A 6,870-nucleotide genomic window follows, 5' to 3' on the forward strand; every position below is an offset into this window, starting at 1 on the left:
TGACATTTATTGCAATAGCTACTTTGTCTTCTAAAGCCTTATGCAGGCATTTGACTCAAGCCAACTAAAGGTTACAATACAAACAGCTCTTTTACACTTTACTGGGAGGGACTGCCCACATCCCACTGGAGCCAACACTATCTCAGTGTTCCATCCATTTTCCTCAATGTTCTCTTCTACATGCTGTAAGCTGTTTTCTGTGAACACCTGTGGCTCTCTGCCCATGCTTTTCTATTTTTCTTTCTGATGCAGGAGCACACTCAACCTGAACGCAGAGCAAGCCAAAAAAACCCTGGAGAATCCGTACCCCTGGAAGAAGCCTTCAACCAAAAACGATGGGCAGTTAGTGGACAGAAACTCCAGCTTCATCCTTTAGTTGGGCTTACTCTGTGTGGTCATATACTTTGTCCACAGCACCACGGTTGTCTAGAACTGTTGAGCTCCAGTTGCTCAGCAAAGTCTTGCTGAACACTTTTAAAATTGCCCTTTATCCTTGTTCACTCATTTCCCCATGTTCTTAATGTTCCTTGGAATCACCTCTCACTTTAACTACTTGCATCCAAATTCTTGTCTCAGGATCTGCTTCTGGGGAGAACCAAAGAAAGACTGGCAAAGGAAAACCAAAATTCCCCTGGCAATGATGTAATCAGACTTGTGAACCAATTCCAGAGTCTCATCTTTAAAATTTGTTTCCTATAACCAATTCCAGGATCAAATTTGAACCACTCAGGATTTGGTCAAAGAAACAGACATCACTCTATGTATTGTGGTTCTAAAATATAAGAGCATGTCCAACCACTGGAAGAGCTGAAGGAGGAAAGATCACAGAAGCCATCACTGAAAGTCAGGAAAGCGGCTAGTAAAGATCAGGAAAAACAGCAGTCTTAAGTGGAAAAAAGATAGCTGTTATAAAAGCTTTCATCAAAACATGTGCTTTTCAAGAGTTTGCTAGAAGCTGCTGTGACTGTCACAGCTTCCCATGCTCCCTGCTGCCAAAACCTGAGGAGAACAATGGATTTTCCTCTCTTCTGACTCCAGAATATTGCAGAAGTGCCTGTCATTGTCAAACACTTAGCATAGAAAAGGATTCTGAGAAATGCAGTTCCTGGATTCTCCTCTTCAGCATAGGCAAGTTCTTGGAAGGGGATGACAGTGGTGCTGAGTTTTTACCAGTCCCTCTGGAATAATAAGCAAGTCTGGAAAGCAAAAGGCTTTATAAGGGATTTTTATCTTTTTTGTTATTATTTCAAGAATAATGGTATGATGTCAACAGGTTTTAAGAAGGGGTGATACGACAATATTTGAATTTTGTAATCCTTGGCTATAGTGCAGCATTTGAGATGGCAAGAAAATCAGTTCAGAAAAAATATAGCTTTAGTCCAGGAACAAGATGACAGCCATTTATTAGGGTGGAGTAGGGAAGAGACAGGGGAGTGGATGGGGTTAAGGGTTATAAAGGACATAAGAGTGACTGGACATGGTGGTGGACTAATTTGGGAGATGCAGATGATAAAATTATGAAGGTCACTGATTTTTGTTTTTATTCATTGAGGTGGAGAATACTAGAAGATGACCACTTTGGGGCAAGGTGGCCTGTTTGGTGGTAGATGATGACTTTGGTTTAGGACACGGTGAATCTGAGGTGCCTTGGAATTGCTATGCTAGGATGCCTGGCAGGCAGCACACTCGGTGCACCAGAAGCTTTAGTTATGCACAGCAGGTGTCCAGTGCCTGTGGGCACTTTCTCATTGCTGACAGCCACCAGAGATGGCAGTGATGCTCAGCAATTGCTTCCAGGTTCAGTGTCAACTTCTCAGGGCCAGGGAGGTGGCAGGACACTAGCCGAGTGCCAGTGAGTCCAATCAGGATCACCAACTTCAGCCAAGAAGTGATAGGGCATCCAGGTGCTTCTGTCAAGAGCTTGAGGGCTCACCCACAACCTCAATGACCCAATCCAGTGCCACTCACTTCAGCAAGGAACTACTGGGTTCTCCAGTGCCTAAGACACAGTGGCATTCACAGTTAACTCCACCACTGAATATGGTCAAAGTAACCACGTGGAGACTACACTACCATGTCTACCAGGAAACAAAACTAAAACACCTCACTCAATAGTCAATATAAAACACAACTACAGGAGGAAATCTCTTCCCTCAAAAGCCACTCCAGAGTATTAGAAGAAGCTGTTGATCCACCAGATGCCCAGACATCAAAGTAGGGTTACTGGAAATATGAAAAACCAATAAAATATGACACCCTCCAAAAAATAAAATAATTCTCCAATACTAGCCCCAAACAAAATGGAACCTATGAAATGACTGAGAAGGAATTCCAAGCAGCAATTTTAAAGAAACACAATGAGATTCAATAAAACTCAGATAGATGACACAAGGAAATGAGAAAAAAAATACAGGATCTAAGAGAGAAACTTTATAAAGCGATAGATGCCTTAAAAAAGAACACAGTAGAACTCTTGGTATTGAAAGATTTATTCAACAAAATAAAAAATACAACAAAGAGCTTAAGCAACATGTTAGAGCAAGCAGAAGAAAGAATTTCTGATCTTGAAGACAGGCTTTTTAAAATAACCCAGGCAAACCAATAAAAAAGTAATAGAATTTTTCAAAATGACAAAAACCTATGAGAGCAATCAGACAAGCTTAAACATACAAACATCCAAATTACAGGTGTTCTGAAAAGGGAGGAGAGAGGAGAAGGCATTGAAAACCTATTCAACAAAATATTAGCAGAAAACTTCCCAATTATTGAAAGAGATATGGACTTCCAGATCCAAGAGGCTCAAAGATTCCCAAGCAAGTTGAATTCAAAAAGGTCTTCTCTGAGATACACTATAATCAAAGTGTCAAAAGTCAAAGAGAGAAAAACATCTTAGAAACAGCAAGAGAAAAGCATCAAGCTACTTATAAGGGATTCCTTATAAGACTAACAGCCCATTTCTCCACAGAAGCTTTACAGGACAGGAGAGAATGGGATGATATATTCAGAGTACTAAAAGAAGAGAAAGTGCCAGCCAAGAATACTATACCCAGCAAGGCTTCAGAAATGAAGGACAAATAGTGTATTTCCCAGACAGACAAGAACTATGGGTGTTCACCACCACATGACCAGCCCTACAAGAAATCTTCAAGGAAGTCCTGCATCTGGAATCCAAAATAACGATAATCACCACTGTGAATACACAGCAAAAAAACAAACCCACCAGTTGAGCACATATACAAATGCACAACAGAAAGAAACTATATCTTACCACTCCAAATAAACAACAAACACCAAATACAAACAATAAAAGGGAAAAAAAGAAACAAAAGAAACTTAAAACAACCACACAAAAATCAATAGAAGACCAGGAGTAAGACAATAACTTTCAACAACAACCTAAATGTAAATGGATTGAATTCCCCTCATTCAAAAGACATAGACTGGCTGAATGGATTAAAAAACTAAAAACAATTCTATGCTGTCTAGAAGAAACTCACCTCACCTGTAAAGACTCATAAAACCTAATAGTGAAGGGATAGAAAAAGATAGACCACACAAACAGAAACCAAAAATGAGCAGGAGTAGTAATTCTTACACTGGATAAAATAGACTTTAAATCAAAGACTATAAAAGAGGCAAAGAAGGTCATTATATACTAACAGAGGGATCTACCCCAAAAGAGGATATAACAATTGTAAATATGTACCCAACATCAGAACACCCAGATATATAAAGCAAATACTATTATATTTAAGAGAGGGATAGACAGCAATACAGTAATAGGTGAAGACCTCAACATTGTACAGGTCATCTAGGGAACAAATCAACAGAGAAACAAAGGATTTAAACTACACTTTAGACCAATTGGGTTTGGCAGACACCTACAGAACATTTCATCTAACAACTACAGAATATACATTCTTCTCATCACATGTGGAAAATTCTCAAGGATAGACCACATGTTAGTTCACAAATCAATTTTCGAAGAATTTTTAAAATTTGAAATCTTTTCAAATATCTTTTCAGACCACAATGATTAAAACTGGAAATCAATAACAAGCAAATCTTACAGAAGTATACAAATACATGGAAATTAAACATGCTACTGGAACACCTATGGGTCAAAGAAGAAATTAAATAGGAAATCAAAAAATTTCTTGAAACCAATGAAAATAAAGACACATCATATCAAAACCTGTTGGATATTGCAAAAACAGTACTATGATGGAAGTGTATTGCAATAAATGCTTACCTTAAAATAATAGAAAGACGTCAAAGAAACAACTGAATGTTACACCTCAAAGAACTAGAAAATCAAGAAAAATCCAACTGAAAATGAATAGATGGACAGAAATGATTAAGGTCAGAGCAGAACTTAATGAAATAGAGACCAAAAAATGATACAAGAAATCAATGAAATGAAAGTTGGTTTGTTGAGAAGATAAGCAAAACAGACAAACCATTAGCAAGATAAACTAAAAAAAGAAGAAAGAAGACCCAAATAAGAAAAATCAGAAATAAAAAAGGAGACATTACAACTGATACCACAGAAATAAAAAGAATTGTTAGAGATCATTATGAACAACTATGTACCAACAAATTTGAAGATATGGAGCAAATGGATAAATTTCTGTATAATTACAAACTACCAAGACTGAACCAAGAAGAAATAGAAAACCTGAGCAGACCAATAATGAACAATGAAATTGAAGCAGTAATCAGCAGTCTCCTAACAAAGAAAAACCCACAACTAGATGGCTTCGTTGCTGAATTCTACCAAACTTTTAAAAAAGAATTAATCCTAATCCTTTTCACACCAAAACAAAAAATTTAAACAGATGCCATTCTCCCAAACTCAGCATCACCCTGATATCAAAATCAGACAAATGCACAGCAAGAAAAGAAAGCTATAGGCCAATAGCCTTGAGAACTGAGACATAAAAATTTTCAACAAAATATTAGCAAAAAGAATAAAACAGCACATGAAAAAGATTATACAACATGAGCAAGTGGGATTCATCCCAAGGATGCAAGGATAGTTCAGTATATACAAATCAATAAATGTGATGTGCCACATCAACAAAATCAGAAACAAAAACCATATGATCACCACAATAGATGCAGAAAAAGCATTTGACAAAATTCGACATCCTTTCATAATAAATACTCTCAACAAATTAGGTATAGAAGGAAAGTATCTCAATGCAATAAAAGCCACATACGACATTCACACCACCAACATTTCATCCTGAATGGGGAAAAGCTGAAAGTATTTCCTTTAAGAACAGGAACAAAACAAGGATGCCTCTTCTCATCACTCCTATTTAATACGGTATTGAAAGTACTAGCCAGAGCAATCAGGCAAGATAAAGAAATAATGTGCATCTAAATTGGAAAAGACAAAGTCAATTTGTCCCTGTTTGCAAGTGACATAATCCTATATATAGGAAAACCTAATGACTGTACCAAAAAACTATTAGAGCTGATAAGTGAATTCAGTAAAGATGCAGGATACAAAGTCAATATACAAAAATTAGTGGCATTGTTATATACCAACAATGAAATAGGAGAAAAGAAATCAAGAAAACAAGCTCATTTACAATAGCTACAAAAAAGAAAAAAGAAAAACCCTTAGGAATCAATTTAACTAAGGAGGCGAAAGATCTCTAAAATGAGAATTACATAACACTGCTGAAGGAAATTAAAGAGGACACAAAAAGATGAAAAGACATTCTATGTTCATGGACTGGAATAATCGATGTTGTGAAAATGTCCACACTATACAAAGCAGTCTACACATTCAATGCAATCCCCATCAAAATACCAATGACAGTCCTCATAGAAATAGAAAAAAGAATCCCAATATTCATATGGAACACCAAAAGATCCTGCATAGTAAAAGCAATCCTGGGCAAAAAACAAAAATAATAATAATAATAAAGCTGGAGGCATTACATGACCTGACTTCAAACTATACCACAAAGCTATAGTAACCAAAACAGCATGGTACTGGCATAAAAACAGACATAGAATCCAATGGAACAGAACAGGAAATTGAGAAATCCATCTGTGTAAAGACAGCCAACTGATCTTTGACAAAGGCACCAAGAACACACATTGAGTAAAGGAAAGCCTCTTCAGCAAATGGTGCTTGGAAAACTGGATATCCATGTATAGAAGAATGAAATTAGACCCTTACCTCTAACAATATACAAAAATCAAAATGGATTAATGACTTAAATATACATCCTGAAACTATAAAAATCCCAGATTAAAACATAGGGGAAACACTTCAAGATGTAGGACTGGGCAAAGACTTCATGAATAAGATCTTAAATGAACAAGAAACAAAAGAAAAAATAAACAAATGGGATTATATCAAACTAAAATCTACTGCATAGCGAGGGAAAAAATCAACGGAGTGAAAAGAGGACCAACAGAATGGAAGAAAATATTGGCAAGTTATACATCCAACAAGGGATTAATATCCAGAATATATGAGGAACTCAAACAACTTCACAATAAAAAAAACCCTTATTTTAAAATGGACAAGGGAGCTGCATAGACTTTTCTCAAAAGAAGATGTTCAAATGGCCAACAGGTACATGAAAAAATGCTCAACATCACTAAGCATCAAAGAAATGCAAATCAAAACCACATTGAGATATCATCTCACCCAAGTTAGAATGCTTATGTACAAAAATAGAGAATAACATGCTGGCAAGGATGTGGAGAAAGGGGACTCCTCCTACACTGTTGGTAGGACTTTAAATTAGTGCAGCCATTATGGAAAACAGTATTGAGGTTTCTCAAACAACTGCAGATAGAACTATCATAGAACTACAATCCAGCAATCTTACTATGGGGTAT

The sequence above is a fragment of the Cynocephalus volans genome, chromosome 1 (assembly GCF_027409185.1).
Source record: "Cynocephalus volans isolate mCynVol1 chromosome 1, mCynVol1.pri, whole genome shotgun sequence".
Lineage (NCBI taxonomy): Eukaryota > Metazoa > Chordata > Mammalia > Dermoptera > Cynocephalidae > Cynocephalus > Cynocephalus volans.